This window comes from Schistocerca americana, chromosome 8, assembly GCF_021461395.2.
Source record: "Schistocerca americana isolate TAMUIC-IGC-003095 chromosome 8, iqSchAmer2.1, whole genome shotgun sequence".
Taxonomy (NCBI): Eukaryota; Metazoa; Arthropoda; class Insecta; order Orthoptera; family Acrididae; genus Schistocerca; species Schistocerca americana.
The window spans coordinates 297,145,287-297,165,203 of record NC_060126.1 but is presented as its reverse complement, the minus strand read 5'-3'; positions in this window follow the sequence as shown (position 1 = coordinate 297,165,203).

Here is a 19,917-nt window from a genome sequence, read left to right as displayed (position 1 = left end):
TCATCTCTTTTCAAAATTGAACTTATTCTAAAGCATCTGTTTGGAGGCCTTCAGCCGCGAAGCAAATTTAATTCTTTCAAAAGTGTATTTGTGAACTAAATGATAATAAATTACAATTGTGAAATGAATCCGACCGCAACTCCCTTGGCCCTTTCCACAACTCTAATTACCTGTTAGCCCTGCGTGATTTAGCGGGCGCCGGCCGGTGTGGCCGTGCGGTTCTAGGCGCTTCAGTCTGGAACCGCGTGACCACTACGGTCGCAGGTTCGAATCCTGCCTCGTGCATGGATGTATGTGATGTCCTTAGGTTAGTTAGGTTTAACTAGTTCTAAGTTCTCGGGGACTGATGACCTCAGATATTAAGTCCCATAGTGCTCAGAGCCATTTGAACCATTTTGATTTAGCGGGCGTTTCATACGTGTTACGATGTATCGCAACAGACACCGATGAATTTCACAATTTATGTCGTCTTAGATGGTCGTTCCAGGCAACCGTAGTGCCCTGTTACGCGTCTTTGCGATAGTGGAAGGAGGTGGATGCCGGAAGCTACCGAATACCCGTACACCAGGTGGGCGACGGGCGCACGCCGAGGCCGCCATCCGGTTTCGGGGAGAGGATATGAACGGCACACATGTTCCGGAAGAAAAATGGCTCGTCTGCGCTGCCTCGGGCCTCCTGATGGTCCCCAGCCGTAAGGGTGAGGAGAGGCGTGCAGCAAATTCAATGACGGCCGGGAGCAGAGGAGGGGGTGGGGGGGGGGTGGGACTGGGGGACCAGGGGGACAGATAGCGCTGCACACGGGGAGCCCGGTCGACGCAGCCTTATAAATCGCTCTCCATTCGCCGCGGCCGCAGATACCGCGTGACGTATGTTCTGGCGGAGCTAGAGGTGGTGGAAGTGGCGCAGGGCAAGAGCGGGAGGGAGGAAAGGAGGAAAGACAGCGGGGCGGGCCATCGACAAACGGCGGGTTCTGCCTCGCGTGGCACGCGGACAAGTACACCGATTTCCTGCGGCCTTATCGGAGGGGCGCCCTCATGGCGTCTTAAGTTGCTCTTATGTTGCACAGAAGCAGTCACTTGTTAGGACGCTTACGAGGAGGGAATTCGAATCATGAGCGACTGCCAACGTGAGTAACTTAGAAGTAGCTAACCTCGGTGTGGCGAAGCTGCTTAACGCAATTAAGAAAGGCTAGATCCAGATATTGTAAAAGTCAGGTTCCTTTCAAGGTATGCTGATACAATAGCTCCATACTTAGCAATCATATACAGCTATTCACTCGTAGAAAGATCCGTACCCAAAGACTGGAAAGTGGCAAAAGTCACTTCAATACCCAAGAAGAAAAATAGGAGTAATGCTCTGAATTACAGAACAGCGTCACTAACGTCGATTTCCAAAAGAATTTTGGGACATACACTGTGCTCCGAGCAGTTGAAATGGTCACCGCCGGCCGCTGTGAACAAGCGGTTCTAGGCGCTTCAGTCCGGAACCGCGCTGCTGCTACGATCGCAGGTTCGAATCCTGCCTCGGGCATGGATGTGTGTGATGTCCTTACGTCAGATAGGTTAAGTAGTTCTAAGTCTAGGGGACTGATGACCTCCGATGTTATGTCCCGTAGTGCTTAGAGCCATTTTTTAAATTGTCACTGTTACGGCCTATTAATTCAGCCAGGAAGGAAAATCGGAGAGGGATTGACCAGTGGGGATTTTACTTACTTCATTCACTGGTAGAATACAAATTTATTTTACACAGTTTCACTCATATAGCGTCCAGTTAGGTCTTTTTTAATTAATGAGAAGGTCAAGTGATGAGAAAGTCTATTAAAATTGAATGCCAATTTAAATAATTTACAGAAAAATTTAGTTTTAAGCAAAAAAACTCATTATTCTTCAAGGGAAAGACACGCCCTATACAAGGCACAGAATGTCATAAGGCTAAATGCGTAATAAAGGCAGACATAAAAATAAACCACAATACCAGAACAGACCAGAAAGGCCTTACTTATAAACTGGTGAGGAAAAACATGATTTAAAATTGACTGATTAAAAAAACCTAAAACTATAAAAAATTAAAAACATTTAACATCAATATTTAGGTAAGCTAATTTTAAACCCAGAAAAATAAATCAACTGAAGATTCAACACATTTCCTAATAACACGAGAATAATTAAGTTACAAAAGATTAAGATATGTGTTGGGGTCCCAGCACATGTCAATTTGCGTAAGGTGAAGGCAACAAGCTAACGGATACAAATTCAGAATTATTCAAAGAATATATTTAACTGGAACAGGAACATTAACTAGTGCGCCGGCCGGGGTGGCCGAACGGTTCTAGGCGCTACAGTCCGGTACTGCGCGACCCCTACGGTCGCAGGTTCGAATCCTGCCTCGGGCATGGATGTGTGTGATGTCCTTAGGTTAGTTAGGCTTAAGTAGTTCTACGTTCTAGGAGACTGATGACCTCAGGAGTTAAGTCCCATAGTTCTCAGAGCCATTTGAACCATTAAGTAGTGCGGCCGCGGTTGGGTGAAACAGCGAGAGAGACAGACAGCGACGAGAACTGCCGAGGGTACGCACTCCAAGTGACGTAAACAGCCGGCTAAGCACGCACACGGGGCGTGAGTAAGTGGGGCCTCATCCTAGGTAACGCGTACCACCAATGGAGTACAAGATGGTATTAACGACAGTTTCCTGCTGCATAATTTTAATTAGACAGAATTCCAACACACAGCCGTGCACCAGATAAATAACTCTTATGGTAGAATTAATTAAGCTGACGACTTAACTGCCTTTTAACAAGTTAACCAAAAGATTAAGAAACCAGCTACAAACGTTTTTAAAAGAATAATTTCCACAATAAGATTGTAATATCACAAAAATTTTCCTTTCCCGAAAACTATTAAAAGAGCCGCGAGGACACTCGCATGACATTCATAGCTCATCACACACGTTACTCCATAGTGGTTCGGAGGAAAATGCGTCCTGCAAGTGACTAAAATTTATCTGAGCCATCTAATAGAACAGACGCACTATACAACTTCTTGGACAGCATAGGCCTTAAACATTAGCTTCAAAGAAACAAGAATATCAAAAGTAAATAATAAACGAAACAGCAAAACAGACCAACGTTCTGACATGAACCCGTGGTAACCGGTATTACTAAACATTCCACTGAGATTTCAATTTAAAATTATGTGACTAATCATTTACTTTAAAAATCAGAAGAATTAAGTGGAGGTAGACAGTAACGCACATACTAATGCACATCGCCAGCATTCAAAATAATTTCTTCTGAAACAAGGTGCTTAACATTGGCTAAATGTTCAAAAAACACCACGGATACGTATGGTTAACACATAAAACAAATTATAATGAGATATTAGTCAGTAAATCGGTTTGAAATGTCTACCCGATCTTGCAATCACATTGTCCTTCGAATACCATTGAGATACGGGCATGCATACCCAACAAACAGATGGAAGATTGACGAGAATGGAAGGGAACACTGCCCTGACAGCTCTACATCTATATTTACATATATACTCCGCTAGCCACCAAGCGGTGTGTGGCGGAGGGCACAATTCGCGCCAAAGTCATACTCCCCCCCCCCCCCCCCCTGCTCCACTCGCGAATCGTGCGAGGGAAAAACGACTGTCAGAACGCCTCAGTACGAGGTCTTATTTCCCTTATCTTTGAATGGTGATCATTGCGCGATTTGAAAGTTGGTGGTAATAATATATGCTCTACATCCTCGGTGAAGATCTGATTTTGGAATTTAGTGAGCAGCCTCTTCTGTTTAGAGCGCCGTCTATCTGCAAGTGTGTCCCACTTCAAACTTTCTATGAGATTGGTAACGCTCTCCCGATGGCTAAATGTACCAGTCACGAATGTTGCCGCTCTTCTTTGAACCTTCTCAATCTCCTGAATCAGACCCAACTGGTAAGGGTCCCTTACAGACGAACAATACTCCAAGATTGGACGAACTAACATATTGAAAGCTATTTCCTTTGCTGAAGGACTGCATCGCTTCAGGATTCTACCAATGAACCGCAATCTGGAATTCACCTTACCCGTTACTTCTGTAACCTGATCATTCCATTTGAGATCATTTCGAATAGTCACACCCAGATACTTGACGGACGTTACCGCTTCCAAAGACTAGGCATTTATTTTGCACTCGTACATTAATGGGGATTTTCGCCTTGTTGTATTGAGATATAACTGCCAATCATTACACCACACTTTTATTTTCTGCAAATCCTCGCTGATTTGTTCACAACTTTCGTGTGATACTACTTTTTTGTAGACTACAGCATCATCGGCAAAAAGTCTCTGGTCGCTGTCAATACAATCAACCGGACCGTTCATGTAAGTCGTAAAAAGCAGAGGACCTATTAGCTGCCCTCGGGCACACCTGAAGTTGCTTGTTTCTATTGAAGTCACCCCGTTCAGGACGACATACTGATAACTGTCTGTTAGAAAACTTTCTGTCCAACCGCATATGTCATCAGACAGACCGTAAGCGCGCACTTTTTGTAGCAAGCGACAGTGCGTAACAGAGTCGAACGCCTTTCGAAAGTCGAGAAATATTGTACCAACCTGGGAGCCGCCATCTAGAACCTGTTGTACATCATGCACAAAGAGGGCTAGCTGTGTCTCGCATGACCGCTGTTTCCTAAAACCGTGCTGGTTTCTGAAGATGAGCTTGTCAGAGTCTAGAAAGGTCATTATGTCTGAACACAAAATATGTTCCATGATTCTACAACAAATCGATGTCAGCGCCCTTCTGGCAAATCACAGCAGAAGCCACGTCGGTACTCGGTAACGTACAGGGGGTAACATCACCCGAACATTGGTCGCCCTCCAACAGCTAACACCACAGCGAAGAGACCCTACGGAAAGCTCCTTACCGCTTCGCTCCTCAGCCCACATCGGCCACCAAATTGGCTACCACGCCCGGAGCCGCCACGCCAGAGGGCGCTGCACTACAACGTTTTAGCCAAAGATCATATGCATAGTGATATCGACACATTCCGAGAATGCCGCCACGGCTCATGATTCAACTCGAAGGAAACGATTTATTGACAAATAGCCAACACGGATTCGGAAAACATCGTTCTAGTGAAACAGAGCTAGCTCTTTACTCACACTAATTAATGAATTTTATCGATAGGAGACATCTGATGGATACCAGATTTTTAGATTTCCAGAAGGCTTTTGACACCGTTCCTCACAAGCGACATCAAATTAAATTGCGTACCTATGAAGTATCGTCTCAACTGTGACAGAATTCGTGATTTCCTGTCAGAAAGGCCACAGTTCATAATAACTGACGGAAGGTTTCGAGTAAAAGTAGTAGCTAGCGATCCGCAAGGAAGTGTTATAGGCTGTCTGCTATTCCTGATCTAAGTGAAAGATTTGGGAGACAATCTGGCAGTACTCTTAGATTTTTGCACATGATTCTGTCATTTACCGACATGTAAAGTCGTGAGATGATCAAAACGAATTGCAAAAATATTTACACAAAAGCGTGCAAAGAGTGGTAATTGACTCTAAATAGAAAAAAGCGTGAAGTCATCCACATGAACTCTACAAAGAATCCGCTGAATTTCAGTTATTCGAGAAATCACATAAATCTAGTGCCTGCAAATTCAACTATATACTTAGGGATTACAATTATGAATAACTAAAACTGGAATGATAATGTCGTAGGCAAAACAAACCAAAGACTGTGATTTATTGGTAGAACACGTAGAAAATGTAACAAGTCTACTACGCTTGCCCGCCTCCTTCCGAAGTATTGGTGTGTGGTGTGGGACCAGCATCAGATAGATTTAACGGAGGACGTCGAAAATGTTCGAAGAAGGACAACTTGTTTTGTATTATCGCGAACCAGGGGAGCGAGTACCATGGATATGATACACGAACTGAGGTGACAGTTATACTAAAAACTAAGCATTAAATAAACCAGATGAAAGCTACAAAGTAGAAAAGTACCAAAAAAAGCAACAAAAACTTGCCTTGTGGTAAATACACACAAAAAGCTCACCAATACAAATATTATATCACACCAAAACACACACACAAAATGCATACACAAACAGATCACAGATATTTCAAAAATTTCACTCGAAAGTTCGCAATAACTTTCGATCTTTGGTAATAACATCTGATAGTCAGCAACATAAACCAAAACATTGCATCAAAACAAGTGTTCATTTCCTAGTGCTGTGAAATAGTGGAAAAAAAACGAAGTGCCATTTATAAGAAGAGAGACGGCACCAAAAATGAAACTGAAGTTTAATATGTAGAAAATCGTCCACGCAACCTGTAAGTAGAGTTCAAAATATTACTACATCGCAGCAAAAACCAGCCACCATAGCTGTGTATAACCTATAGGTACGGTGCCCAAAAGGTAAACTATATAGTAAAAATGTGTACATATTCCAGGCCACTGAGGACGCCTTGCAGAGAATAAAGACGAAACGCGTATGGCACAAAAATTGTGTTTTATTCAGTTGTAGTCAGACGGTCCAAAAAGTACAAATTATCAATATACCGTAATATTACACGCAACTGAGAAATACAGGACTACAAAAGTTGTAGTTTGGTGCGTGCATCCGTAACTAACGCAGCCAAAGTGTTTGGTGTTTCAAAAGGCACAGTATAGACGAATTGTATCGCATGTAGCGAAACCAGTAAAAAACATAATCCGCTAGGTCACAACGCCGACGAAAATGTGTGTTGAGTGATCTCGACAGACGAAGATGATTGGGATGAAAAATGAAAGGACGACAACTGTAAAAGTCACAGTAGAAATGCCTCTCGCACTCGAGAACACATTCAGCACCAAAACAATAAGAAGGGAGCACAATAAACTGGAAACTGCAGAGAGTGCAGAAATTCCAAAACCGCTGTTACAAATGCCCGTAACTGGAAAATGTGGGGCCGAAGTCATAAAAATTCCATTATGGAGCAATGGAAGAAAATTGTTAAGTCGTCTGAGTTTTGTTGCACATTGGGTTTCCAACGTCCCAAGGATGAAACATGGCGTGAGTTCGGCGATGATTTTGGTAACCATATTGTTTTATTCCATGGCACCCATGGTTACGCTGCGAAGTCGCGTTACTGCCAATGATTACGTACCCACTTTCGGTGATCAGGTCCATCCTATGAGACAATGTTTGTTTTTCAGTGATGTCCTTGTGGTCGAAACAGACAGAGCGCTCTTCACACAGTTCGCAAAGTCCACACGAACACGAGGAGGAATAGTCACGTCTCCCATACGCACTAGCTACGGATCTCATATTAATCAGGCTTTGTGTTCTCCTTTGGAGAGATCAATACGTAGTCGCCATCCAGCTCTATCATCGTTACCTGGGCTTGTCAATATTCTTCAAGAAGGATGGTCTAAGACCTTACATTTATTACCATTTCCTTTAGGCTTGAAGGAGAAATTGGCTATTGATCCTCAGTGTACGCGAATGGAGCATATTGCGAATAGATTGGAGGATTTTCCCGTTACTGTTTGATTACACGACTTCCGAAAAGTAGCTAGAAATAGCGTCATTCCTAGCATACCTGGGAGTATGCTAGAGGAAATATTTAAGATGGAACAACCACATACAACTAAGCGTAGGAAATATAGATGCCAGAATGAGATTCATTGGAAAAACGCTCAGCCCTTGTTATCCATCCACTATGGAAGTAACTTACAGAAATTTCAATAGACTTTTTCTTGAATATTTCTCTTCACTTGCGGACGTTTGCCAGAGAGGATAGATAGAGGAAATAGACAGAATCCAAAGAAGAGCAGCGAGTTTTGTCATAGGTTCATTTAGTAAACGTGAAGGCATCACAGAGATATTCATTCAAACTCAGCTACCATTATTGTGTGGTTTATTGCTGAAATTCAAAAAGAGTATGCAGCTACAAGAGTCAACCATTGTATTCATTTTCAATGACCACAAACTTTACCAACAGCCGTACACTTTAAGATAATTTATTTCATTCTGAAAGCACCAGTTTCAGCAATTCATCTTGCCATCTTCAGGCTCCATACGCTCTTTTCAAATCAACGAACTTATCGTATAATGCCATAAAACTGGATATCGTGAATTCCAATCGCTGTGCAGCTGCTTCATACGAAAGCTGTCACGCACAACGATTGGAATTCACGATATGCAGTTTTATGGCACTATAAGATAAGTTTGTTGATTTGAAAAATGCGTATGGAGCCTGAAGATGGCAAAATGAATTGCTGAAACTGGTGCTTTCATAATGAAATAAAATATCTTAAAGTCTACGGCTGTTGGTAAAGTTTATTGGCATTGAAAAGTACGTACCGGCCTATGTCCCCTGGCCGTAATGGACGAACAGAGATTGACTTCTTAAGTAATAGAACCCAGTATGTTGTCCTCGACGGTGAGTGTTCATCGGAGATGAGGATGATGCTGTGGTGTACGGGAAGGTGTCGTCGTTGAGTGACTGTAGGAGGATATAAGATGACTTGGACAGGATTTGTGATTGGTGTAAAGAATGGCAGCTAACTATAAATATAGATAAATGTAAATTAATGCAGATGAATAGGAAAAAGAATCCTGTAATGTTTGAATTCTCCATTAGTAGTGTAGCACTTGACACAGTCACGTCTATTAAATATTTGGGCGTAACATTGCAGAGCGATATGAAGTGGGCAAGCATGTAATGGCAGTTGTGGGGAAGGCGGATAGTCGTCTTAGGTTCATTGGGAGAATTTTGGGAAGATGTGGTTGATCTGTAAAGGAGACCGCATATAAAACACTAATACGACCTATTCTTGAGTACTGCTCGAGCGTTTGGGATCCCTGTCAGATCGGATTGAGGGAGGACATAGAAGCAATTCAGAGGCGGGCTGCTACATTTGTTACTGGTAGGTTTGATCATTACGCGAGTGTTACGGTAATGCTTCAGAAACTCGGGTGGGAGTCTCTAGAGCAAAGGAGGCGTTCTTTTCGTGAATCGCTACTGAGGAAATTTAGAGAACCAGCATTTGAGATTGACTGCAGTACAATTTTACTGCCGCCAACTTACATTTCACGGAAAGACCACAAAGATAACATAAGAGAGATTAGGGTTCGTACAGAGCCATATAGGCAGTCATTTTTCCCTCGTTCTGTTTTGGAGTGCAACAGGGAGAGAAGATGCTAGTTGTGGTACGAGGTACCCTCCGCCACGCACCGTATGGTGGATTGCGGATTATGTATGTAGATGTATTCCTTTGTTTTAATTATATCTCGCTGTAGAACCACGGCTGTTAAATAAGAGGCATTCGATCTCACACGGAGGTTGATCTCCGTTAACATGACTGTGATGACTTTTATTGAAAGCAATGACAGCGGAAGACTACCCTAACTGATAGTATGTTTTATGTAGTGCACAACAAAACGCCACGGATAAAAACAGTTTATCAGAGAAATGAATGCCTCAGTTCATACTCAAGGTAATGTATTTGTCCCATGCTGTGGCAGAACCGATCGCCCACCTAAGATGTACAGGGCGGCCCTGATCAGAATTCATCGGCGCTGGCTCGGTTTGCTGGCGGCCGCAGCATCTGGAAGCGGCGCTGGTTCCGCCAAATTGTTTCCCAGCCAATTTACAATTTTACGGCTGGAAAGCCCGGAGATGACCCGCGCGATCCACCCTCTTCCCGGGCCGGAATAAAAATCGAATCTCTATGTTAATTTAAAGGCGGCTTCCCCGTGGGCCAACTTTGTTTACGCGCGGGCTTGCTCGCGTGCGCTAGGGGGAAGAAGCGAGCGGCTTATTTCGTTAGCGTCTCCCCCCCCCCTCACCCCTCCCCACCCTCCACTCCGCACCAAGATCTTTTCCGGGATAATCCGATCGTCTGCCAGAAACGCAAGGGAAACGTCCCTGGAATGAGTTCCGCCGTCAGACGCAGCCAACAAAGACATAAAAATAGGACGCTGGCGTGATTTCTTGCTCTGAAGAGATGAGGGTAGAAATGTCTTTCCGTTTCCTTTGCCTAACGTGATCAACGAATCGGAAATTCTGCTCGAACACAGCAGCTGTTTTTTAGTTAATAGTTAAATTTTGATAACTGTGTCAAGCAGAGAGTGTAAAGCTAATCAGTAATATAAACCTACGAGCAGACTAACAAAGTGAAAGAAAACATCAGAAAACATTTATTACAATTCATTGAGCTGATTGTCTCTGGGACCACAGCAATTAATATATTGGAGTTAGATACAAGTCTGTGTCATTTAAACTCCGCCGAGCGTTTCTAGGCGCTACAGTCTGGAACCGCGCGACCACTACAGTCGCAGTTTCGAATCCTGCTTCGGGCATGGAGGTGTGTGATGTCCCTAGGTTAGTTAGGTTTAAGTAGTTCTAAGTTCCAGGGGACTGATGACCTCAGAAGTTAAGTCCCATAGTGCTGAGAGACATTTGAGCCATTTTTTTTCCTACAATTTTCTTTGGCTGACATGTGTTATATTGCACCTGACCGTTGTAATAGTCGTGCTACAAGCCAAAAATAATTCAGCCTATAAGACACCTACGAACAAAGTAGTAAATAATCAACATGTCAATAAAAATAAGCCGGCCGCGGTGGCCGTGCGGTTCTGGCGCTGCAGTCCGGAACCGCGGGACTGCTACGGTCGCAGGTTCGAATCCTGCCTCGGGCATGGGTGTGTGTGATGTCCTTAGGTTAGTTAGGTTTAAGTAGTTCTAAGTTCTAGGGGACTTATGACCTAAGATGTTGAGTCCCATAGTGCTCAGAGCCATTTGAACCATTTGAATAAAAATAAATTAAAGTTGGTAGCATCCCAGGAGTGAATGTTTGGCGAATGGATAAATGCATGTTGGTGATTATCTGTCCCTCGGCTCTCGATAGATTTGATAAACTGATAAGGACACAATATAAAAATTTTGTACTGCAGGAGACGACACTATAAGAGTCACCTCATACTGGTACAAAATTGCTGGGAACGGGAGGGTATTGTAAGGTGGTGTTATTTTACAAATTACAAACCACGTAAGTAAGTTCACGACGTAAGCAAGCCGCTTCAATGATAGAAAAGACAGGTTTGTGCTCTTTCATTAAAAATATGTATGTGGCTGACGTCGTAGACGCACACATTAGTTATTGTATAACATCTGCATGTTGGATAACTGGGGATGAAGCAGAGCTGTGAAACTTGTGGTGGAACGGAAGGACACAGGAAGCTCACCCGTTCCTTCGGACAATAGGACGGCACAGCCGCATCCGGCGCTAAGTCCGGGACCCGCCCGTGAGCTGGACCACCTGCAAAAGGGGAACTTGTGTCCGGCGGGCTAAACCATTTGCATTAATAATAGTACATACCTTAAGTACTCTTGTTGTAGTTTGTGATTTCGTCGTAGAATTTCTTTCTACATTTAAAACAATTTAATTTATTTGTTTTGGTCGACGTATTCGGAGTTGCAGATAAAGCTAGTCGATACAATATCTTTACACAATTTGGCACTGCAGTACTACGTTAGTAAAATAACAATACACATACAAAGATCTCGAAATATCACCATATTAACTTGTTGATTGATGTGCTAAAAGGCTGGGATTCTCATGGTACCGATAATCAGTTGTGTGCATATGGAGAAATCCTTTTTAGGGACCCTTTTTCATGTTGTTCATTAAATAATTTATAGCTACTGCGTTATTTGTTTAGCATAAATAACTGGCATCAAGAACGTCATAGCAGCATATCATCTGTATACAGTAGTGGAAATCAGTATAGAGGCATGGATATTTGTAGGAAAATTAACACTGTCGTTTTTAATAGTTGGGGACAGTGTATATGCAACAGTATGAGTTCCAATATACTGGAGAATGCTGTCAAATGGTATCACATTTGATGTCAGGGGCACAGATTGTAACAAGACGTCAACGATTCAGGTGGCAGAGGATGGAACTCGGTATGAAATTAGTCGGCTCTGTGCGGTCTCAGTGAGGCTGTACGTGCTTTCCTGCTGATAGGAAACAGATACCATTAGCAGCAGTGTGTATTGTGTAGAAAAACCACGAATGTGACATAGTCACGTGGAAAACGGTTGTCATGAAATGAAAAAGCAAAAATGGTGCGCAGAAGGAAAGGGGACACTCTACTCGTCAGATCTCCAAGAAGTTGAGCTGCTCAAGTACAGTGATTGCTAATTTAGTTAAACTTGGTTCACGTTATGAATAGAACGGAAAATATAGCGAAAGTAGAAAATTATTTGAGGCATAGAAAGGGTTACAGTTGGACTAAGCAAGGGCCACAAATTTTTATTCTTTTCAACTTGCGGATTTACAGTTGCCAAAAACTGCCAGGCGTGTACAACAAATTTTGTTAAATGGAAACACCTTGCAGTCTAGAAACGACTACCGAAACCTGCTCTGACATCCGAACATAATCTGGCTAAGTTTGAATTTGCTGAAAGACATGTGTCTTGGACTTGACAATAGGATAAAGTGATCTTCAATGATAAGAAGATTAATTTAGATGGTCCGGATGGATTTCGGTGTGACTGGCATGATCTGAGAGCAGAGCAGCAGGTAAAAATGAGCAGAAATTTTGATTGTGGAAGAGTTACGACTTGGGCATCAGATAAATCATGCATTGCTTAGATGGACACTAGAATGAACACTAATACGTACTCTGAGATTGTAGAAACAGAATGGATCACAACGTATGAGGACCTAGGGAGCGAAAGTGTGCTGCAGTGCTATAATGCATCCGTGCAACTCTCGCACGATAAAAATTTGGTTTGAAGATAAAGATATCGATATCTTGCCATGGCTTGCACGTAGCCTCGATTTTAACCTCACGGAAAACATTTGGGGAAATTTTTCAGCGCATGTTTATAGCAATTTAAGGTGATTTGAGGCCGTATATGAACTGAAAAGAGCTATATGAGAAGAGCGAGTGAGCCGCACGGGATTAGCCGAGCGGTCTAGGGCGCTGCAGTCATAGACTGTGCGGCTGGTCCTGGCGGAGGTTCGAGTCCTCCCTCGGACGTGGGTGTGTGTATTTGTCCTTAGGATAATTTAGGTTAAGTAGTGTGTAAGCTTAATGACTGATGACCTTAGCAGTTAAGTCCCATAAGATTTCATACACATTTGAACATTTTGAAGAGTGAGCGACGTTTTCAAATGAGGAGCTACGGAGCTTGCCAACAATGCGGTAACGCAACAGGGCAATGAGTGTCCTTTACCAGTTTATATTCCAGGAAAACGCCTTATTTTGTTACTCGTATTATGGAAAGAACTATGTAATTTCGTCACGATTGTTTATACCTTATATGTATCTACTACTTTCATAATAAATTCGATACATGTGTGCTTCAAACCTAATGTATTACTTCCGTAGGAAATCTGCCTTTATACCAATTCCCACTATTGTACATTGCGTGTTGTATCATTATTTATTGGCTTTATAAACAATTTTAGTATCAGATATTAATATCTTTCTTAATAATAACTTTATAAACATGGTGTGAGGTTATAAACGTCACCACGAGCGCCGGCAGCTGAGAGGAGCACGGTTCCCATCTGTCGGCAGAGTGGCGATTGTGCTGTAGTGGATGGCGTCTGCAACTCGGGCATCTGGGTCTCGGTGGTGTGAGGGAGGGTAGTGAGAAGGAGGGTGTCCATATCTAAGAGACGATTTGGCCTATTTACGCCTGTTTTTTTAATTTCATGTTATCTTCTTGTCTGTCTGTGGCCGTATTGTAATCAGACGTCGAACTTATGCTCCAATCTTGACGTAACATGTAATCGATCGTAATTGCCCGTGGCGAAGGAATTATTGTAGTTGTTCAATTGACTTATTAGTAGTGAACTTAGCAAAAGTTCGAAGTGTAAATTCTGCTATGTGGTAAATATCTGAACTCTAATTTGACCGTTTAACATTTTGCGATTGATTTATCACTTATATATAGCAGTCTTGTGGCTCTGCGGCTATATCGTAATCAGAAAACTAAATTACGTTGCAACTTGATATGGAATGTCCACTGTGGGGAAGAAATCATTATAGTTATTTAGTTGACTCATTCAATATGACTTTATCAACGTGGTTTGTATCTCCTAGGGACCATGTTGATTTCCAGTAAAATAATAAATGTTTTTTGTGGACCTGTGAATTTCTCTCCCAACCCAGTCCCACCTACACTAACTAGCAGTCTGTTCTCGCTACATATAGCACTAATTTTGGAGAGCTCTTCTATCGCTAATCAGAAGCGGTTTTTAGATGTTACATAGCGCGTAAGTAAACAGTTTTGGTGTTCTCAGTGAATATGGCAACTGTTCTTGTAGTTTGTTCATGGTCTTTGCCCTTCGCCTCTCCCCCTGAAACGGTACTTTGCGGGCAGGCGTGTCAACTAGGATCGTATTAATTAAAATCGGGGAAGAATAAAATGGGGAATTCCGATTAGTATTTCATATTTAATTAGTGAAAAGAAAAGCGTTAATAAACAAACTACATTTCAATTATATCCACGATTTTGGCTTCATTACGTAGTCTTGACTACATGATAAACAATATCTGTGGAAGTTGTATGCAACGTATCGTCATAATATTTAGCCAACCAATTTTGTGGGACACCAAAAATGTAAATGCATGAAATTATTCTTACAGCGGATGTATAATGTGTGAGTGCGACGAACTATATTGAGAAACTGAACATCCATTACGTAGTCGCATGTTTAGCTGCGAAAATGGTCCTTGTCGGTACATCAGCATAGAGTTCGAATAGAATCGCTGGAACATTGCAAACCATTCAGATTAATCGAACATCTAAATACGCATAATGCTGGTACCACCAGGATTTGTTCTTTCTCCTCACCCCCGTGGCAGTAATTTAATTAAGAGTCAGCCGGTAAATACATTTAAATCAACTGACGGCCTTTGAGCTAGCGTCACGAATTTTCAAACGTCCACTGCCATGTATGAAGGCGAGTGACACCACGAGTGTTAACGTCGATCGAGGGGTGCCGTCGTGATCGTATTGAATGATATTGAGCGGTTACACCCTTCTGTTTGGGATTTCCACGCTGCCGTTTCCCTTAAAGTGCATGTGTGGTCTGCCATTGCCACGTGGAAAGAAAAAATGTTTTAAATGGCTCCGAGCACTATGGGACTCAACATCAGAGGTCATCAGTCCACTAGACTTAGAAATACTTAAACCTAACTAACCTAACGACACCACACGCATCCATGCCCGAGGCAGGATTCGAACCTGCGACCGTAGCAGCAGCGCGGTTCCAGCTCCTAGAACAGCTCGGCCACAACGGCCGGCTGGAAGGAAAAGATCTCCTATGTGCGGACCAACTCTTCTGCGGTTAGAAACTCGAATACAGCACGCTATTTCACACAAACCGACATAGTTACGTTACACATCACCATGTCACACCATAGAGTAGACAATGCTTCGAATCGTAATTAAGTAATAACGTAGAGCAGGCTGAAGTTTGAGCGGAACGTCTGCATGAATCAATGTCGAAAAGTGTGATGTACGGAACTGTTGAGGAACGATGAGACTCTGCGGTAATGAAAATGACTATAAGCAATTCAGTTTAGCGGAAGTTGACATCTCTAAAAAGGGCAATGACAGAATCGGAGAAGGAAATATAAGTACAAAGTAACTGCGAAGAAATCTTGGGTAACAGAAGAAACGCTCCAACCGATGAACGAAAAAGTACGTAAATCCTCGGGTAATACATCAACGTAAACCAATTATAAATGAAATAAATAGCAAGCGCAGGGAAGCTAAAGCAAAGTAGTTACAAGGGAAAATGTGAAGAAACTGAAAATGAAATAGATTTCCGAGCGACAGTTACAGAATACCGAAAACTGAAATGAACCTTCAGTGCACTTAAAATCAAAGATCTCGACATTAGGATAACAGAAGGAATTCTACTTTGAAACGAAGGTGAATCAGCGGATTAATGGAAGGAGTGCACTGAAGGCCTCTACGAGAAGGAGGAACTGACAGATATCGTAACAGAAAAGAAAAGTGATAATCGATACATGACATAGGTGTTCCAGAATTCAAGTCAGAGTTTAACAAAGGTTGGGAAGACATGAGATCTAATAAGGCGGGAGGTGTATGTAAAATTCCTTCGGAAATTATGAAATCATTCTAGAAAGTGATACCAAACAACTGTTCAAGTTGGTGTGCAGAAACTGGGACTCGAGACATTCCGTCAGACTTTCGGAAATAGTAAGGGCACAAGAAGTGCGAGAATTATCGTAAACCATCTTCACAGCTCATGTACCAAAGTTCCTGACAACAAAAATACACAGGAGAATGAAAAAAGGAAATTTAGGTTCTGTTATATGACTATAAGGTTGGCTTTAGGAAATGGAAAGATACTGGAGAAGCAGTTCTTACGTAGCTCTTGATAACAGAAGAAATACTAGAAGGATAAAGGATATTCACTGGATTTTTCGGCTTAGAAAAAGCGTTCGATAATACTAGTATATGAGGGGTGACCAAAAAGTTCAGTCTGAGGGCGTTTCTGTGGCGTGTCTGCAGTCTAGCGCAACTTGGTGAGGGTTTATAAGCACTGACATCTAGGCAAAGGAATAGTGTGGCTTTCGGCTTGTTCCGCCGTGGTGCGGTAAATGTGGAAACGTGAAAACGTGAAATATGGCGACGTTATTTCCAAATGCTTCCAAATAGGACCAACGTGCTGTTATTCTTTTATTGGCTGCCGAAGAACAATCACCGGTAGAAATCTATTGGAGAGTGAAGAATGAGACATGCATCGGGCCGCGCGGGATTATCCGAGCGGTTAGGGCGCTGCAGTCATGGACTGTGCGGCTGGTCCCTGCGGAGGTTCGAGTCCTCCCTCCGGCATGGGTGTGTGTGTTTGTCCTTAGGATAATTTAGGTTAAGTAGTGTGTAAGCTTAGGGACTGATGACCTTAGCAGTTAAGTCCCATAAGATTTCACACACATTTGAACATTTTTTGAGACATGCATCGGAGAATGAGAATGTAGAAGTCCGGTATAACTGCGATAATATACGCTGCTGCTACGTGATAACGCACGTCCCCGTATCGAAAATATCGTAACGCAGAAGTTACGCCAACTCAAGTGGGAAACACTCGAGTATTCATTCTACTGCCCTGATCTCCCCCCCCTTCCCACCCCCCCATGTGACTATCACGCCTTCAGTCCCTCAAAACAGTCCTTGAACGGTCGACAATTCCCATGGACGAAGATGTGCAGCAGAGTGTTCCAGAGTTCTTTGCACAGCAGAACACGGTGTTCTATCAAAAGGGTAACTTCATCCAGGGTGCGTCAGTGGAATGATTTTCTCTGTGCTCAGGGCTATTTTGGCTGATCGATATACCGATACTGGAATTTTTTTTTTTTTTTTTTGTCATCAGTCTACTGACTGGTTTCATGCGGCCCGCCACGAATTCCTTTCCTGTGCTAAACTCTTCATCACAGAGTAGCATTTGCAACCTACGTCCTCAATTATTTGCTTCACGTATTCCAATCTCTGTCTTCCTCTACAGTTTTTGCCCTCTACAGCTTCCTCTAACACCATGGAAGTCATTCCCTCATGTCTTAGCAGATGTCCTATCATCCTGTCCCATCGCCTTATCAGTGTTTTCCACATATTCCTTTCCTCTTCGATTCTGCGTAGAACCTCCTCATTCCTTACCTTATCAGTCCACCTAATTTTCAACATTCGTCTATAGCACCACATCTCAAATGCTTTGATTCTCTTCTGTTCCGGTTTTCCCACAGTCCAAGTTTCACTACCATACAATGCTGTACTCCAGACTCCGAACGCAAGCCTTTTGATCACCCCTTACAAAATGGCACAACATGATAGAGATTCTCAGGAATATAGACGTAAACTATAATAGAAAGCAGTTAATCAGCAGTATGTACAAGAGGGAACTATAAGAATGAAAGACAAGAAACGAAGTGCTCCCATTAAAATCGGTGTCTGACAGGAATGCAATCTTCCGCCTCTGGTATTCAGTTCATACACTGAAGAAACAATGACTGAAATAAAAGTAACGTTCAGGAATTAGATCAAATAGTAAGATTTGCTGATGACATTTGTCATCTTCAGTATAGTTAAGAAAAATTGTGAACGTACTGAATTCAACGAACTGTCTATTAAATGTAAAGTGCTGACTGAGGGTAATCCGAAGATAAATGGAAGTCAGAGGAGTAGCAGAAATGGGATTAGGAATGAACCTAACACCAGAACTGCTGACCGCGAAGTAGGCGAAGTGAAGAAACTATGCTACCTCGGAAGCAAGGAGGACACGAAGAACAAACTATCACAGGCAAAGAGGGCATTCCTGGTCGAAAGAAGTCTACTAGTAGGGGATATAGACCAGTTTGAGGAAGAAATGTCTCAGAAATTGCTTCTGGACCACAACATTTTATTGAAGTGAATCATGAACTGTGCGAAAGCCGAATAGGAAGAGAATTAAGCGCTTATGATGTGATGCTAATGATGATGTTGAAAATTAGGTGGACCTATAAGAATTCTCTGCAGGATTGCAGAGGAAACAAACAGAGGAGAATTGGAGGCCAGTGGGTGATAGAACTCTTCCTAGGACATCAAGAAGTGACTTTCGAGGTATCAGAGGAGCCGTCGGATATTGGAAGGCATCCAACAAGCATTGGAGTCGAAGTCCTACTCTGAGATGAAAAAGTTGCCGCCAAGAATTGGCGGGACACATCATAATCTGGACTCAAGGAAAAGAATGAAATTTTAACCAGCATATTCCACAGAAACGATTATACAAAAAAATGGTTCAAATGGCTCTGAGCACTATGGGACTCAACTGCTGTGGTCATAAGTCCCCTAGAACTTAGAACTACTTAAACCTAACTAACCTAAGGACAGCACACAACACCCAGCCATCACGAGGCAGAGAAAATCCCTGACCCTGCCGGGAATCGAACCCGGGAACCCGGGCGTGGGAAGCGAGAACGCTACCGCACGACCACGAGATGCGGGCAAACGATTATACAGATCAGTAGCGTTCACCCGAGATCGTACTGTAAAATGTAATCATTGCGTAACATGTGATTCTTCAATGTCTCCCGCCTTAACTCGTCGTGAAATAGTTCGCTGGTGAATGGCCGGATGTCACTGCCCAACAGGCACAATCTTTCGGCAAACGACCACGTCGTCGTCATTGCCTGATGATATACCGTTCCCTTTGTACACTGACATGTGGCAGTTCACGCCTGGAGTACTAAGTCGCGGTGTACTATTTCCGTGTCCATCAATATTGCATAGGATTTGATGTAGAGGACATCCACAACTGAGTAACTTATTCGTAAACTTAGAATCCGCTTGAGTTGTAGTTGCCGGCCGGAGTGGCCGTGCGGTTCTAGGCGCTACAGTCTGGAGCCGAACTGCCGCTACGGTCGCAGGTTCGAATCCTGCCTCGGGCATGGATGTGTGTGATGTCCTTAGGTTAGTTAGGTTTAATTAGTTCTAAGTTCTAGGGGACTGATGACCTCAGCGGTTAAGTCCCATAGTGCTCAGAGCCATTTGAACCAACTTTGAGTTGTAGTTATTCATTTAATTATTAATTTAACTTTACTACCGGTTTCAGAGCATTAGAGCCCCATCCTCATCTGCTAACGACCGTAACGACAAGAGGAGAAGTATTGTTCCAAAGTCGATGCAAAGTGTTGCGAAAAATGAGGTAATCCGCAAAAAACTGTCATACTCAATTAAAAATAGTCATACATGCATCGGGCCAGAATGGGAAGTCGAGCTCATGTCCTCAATGTGTAAGAGATTGAAGAACAAATTCGCATGCAGTAGCGAGAGACAGGAAGGCGAAGTGCCTTGTCAAGTGCCACATAAAGAGCAATTTGAACACCACTTACGCTACGAGCAGCCAGC